Source organism: Arachis hypogaea, chromosome 5 (genome assembly GCF_003086295.3).
Source record: "Arachis hypogaea cultivar Tifrunner chromosome 5, arahy.Tifrunner.gnm2.J5K5, whole genome shotgun sequence".
In the NCBI taxonomy this organism is placed as follows: Eukaryota; Viridiplantae; Streptophyta; class Magnoliopsida; order Fabales; family Fabaceae; genus Arachis; species Arachis hypogaea.
In genome coordinates, this window is record NC_092040.1 from 44,017,608 (window position 1) to 44,019,963 (window position 2,356).

The 2,356-nt window shown below is 33.9% G+C and overlaps 1 non-coding gene across 1 annotated transcript; it reads right to left on the minus strand.

The window, feature by feature from the left end:
• Nucleotides 1–1,760: 1,760 nt before the first annotated feature.
• Nucleotides 1,761–1,868, minus strand: LOC112804351 (small nucleolar RNA R71). Its single transcript, XR_003202960.1, has one exon. It is a non-coding gene; the product is annotated as a small nucleolar RNA R71 (small nucleolar RNA).
• Nucleotides 1,869–2,356: the final 488 nt, after the last annotated feature.

The following is a 2,356-nucleotide window of genomic DNA, read 5'->3' on the forward strand; positions in this document are numbered from 1 at the left end:
TTCTTGATGATCTTCAAGTCGTTCTTGACGAATTGCCTTGTTTGATCTTCATGATTTATTGATTTGCACTGCATGATGTTCTACATATGCATTCTTGCATTCATATGGCCCAAACATGAGAAAGTTCTAAGTTTGGTGTCCTCCATGTTTTCTTTCATTAAGAAAACTAAGTTCTTGATGTTCATCTTGATCTTTAAGATTGTTCTTGGTGTTCATCTTGACGTTCATAATGCTCTTGCATATATCTTGTGTTTTGATCCAAGAATTATATGTTTTGACTCATTTTGTTATTTTTCAAAATTGAAAACATATCTTCTTGAATAAAGGATTTAGCAAAATGAAGATCCAAGAACATAAAGCAGAGGAATTACAGAGAAAAAGCTGGGCGTTCAAAACGCCCAGTGAAGAAGGAAAACTGGCGTTTAAACGCCCAAACCATGCAGCAATTGGGCGTTAAACGCCCAAAACATGCAGCTCCTGGGCGTTTAACGCCAGGATGACACAAGGAGAGGAATTTTGTTTTCAAATCAAATCTTCATAGTTTTTTTTTTCAAAATCATATCTTTTTGAAAGTCATATCTTTTCAAACATATCTTTTTCAAAAATCAAATCTTTTTTTCAAAATTTTCAAAAATCTTGATTCAAAAGTTTCAAGTTTGTTACTTTCTTATTAAGAAAGGTTCAAAATTTGAAATTCAGAATCATATCTTTTAGTTTCTTGTTAATCAAGTTATTAATTTTCAAAATCAAATCTTTTTAAAAATTTCTTTTTCAAATCTTTTTCAAAATAAATTTCAATCATATCTTTTAATCATATCTTTTTCAAATCATATCTTTTTCAAAAATTTGATTTCAAAAATCTTTTCTAAACTTCCTATCTTTTCAAAATTGATTTTCAATTTTTTTTCAACTAACTAATTGATTTTTTTTGTTTTTTTTACTATTTCTTATGTTTTTCAAAACCACAACCAATTTTTCAAAAATTTATTTTAAATTTTATTCTTTTAATTTTCGAAAATTTCTTCCCCCCTCTCTTATATTTTTTTATTTAAACACTAAGATTCCTCCTCCATTGTCAATTTGAACTCCAACTCTCTTTGAGTGTTCGAATTCTTACCTACCTCATCATTCCATTCTTGTTTTCATCTGACACCTCAAGGAATCTCTATACTGTGAGATAGAGGATTCCATATTTTCTTTGTTTTCTTCTCTTTCATATGAGCAGGAACAAAGATAAAGGCATACTAGTTGAAGCTGATCCTGAACCTAAAAGGACTCTGAAGAGGAAGCTAAGAGCAGCTAAAGCACAAACTTCTGAAGAGGACTTCACTGAAATTTTCGAAAAGGAAGCAGCAAAAGAAATAATTATGGCCGAACTAAACAACAATGCAAGGAAGATGCTTAGTAATTTTACTACACCAACTTCCAACTTTTATGGAAGAAGCATCACAATCCCTGCCATAGGAGCAAACAATTTTGAGCTAAATCCTCAATTAGTTTCTCTACTGCAATAGAACTGCAAGTTTTATGGACTTCTATCAGAAGACCCTTATCAGTTCTTAACTGAGTTCTTGCAGATTTATGATACTATTAAGACCAATGGAGTTGATCCTGAAGTCTACAAGCTTATGCTTTTCCCTTTTGCTGTAAGAGATAGAGCTAGAACATGGTTGGACTCACAACCTAGAGATAGCCTAGACTCTTGGGGTAAGCTGGTCACGACTTTCTTAGCCAAGTTCTTTCCTCCTCAAAAGCTGAGCAAGCTTAGAGTGGATGTTCAGACCTTCAGACAAAAAGATGGTGAGTCCCTCTATGAAGCTTGGGAAAGATACAAGCAACTGACCAAAAAGTGTCCTTCTAACATGCTTTCAGAATGGACCACATTAGATATATTCTATGATGATCTGTCTGAATTTTCCAAGATGTCACTGGACCACTCTGCAGGTGGATCCATTCACCTAAAGAAAACTCCTGCAGAAGCTCAGGAACTTATTGAAATGTTTGCAAATAACCAGTTCATGTATACCTCTGAGAGGAATCCTGTGAGTAATGGGATGCCTCAAAAAAGAGGAGTTCTTGAAATTGATGCTCTAAATGCCATACTGGCTCAGAACAAGATATTGACCCAACAAGTCAATATGATCTCTCAAAGTCTGAATGGATTGCAAAATGCATCCAACAGTACTAAAGAAGCATCTTCTGAAGAAGAAGCTTATGATCCTGAGAACCCTGCAATGGTATAGGTGAATTACATGGGTGAAGCCTTTGGCAACACCTATAATCCTTCATGGAAAAATCATCCAAATTTTTCATGGAAGGATCAACAGAAGCAAGGCTTCAATAATAACAATGGTGG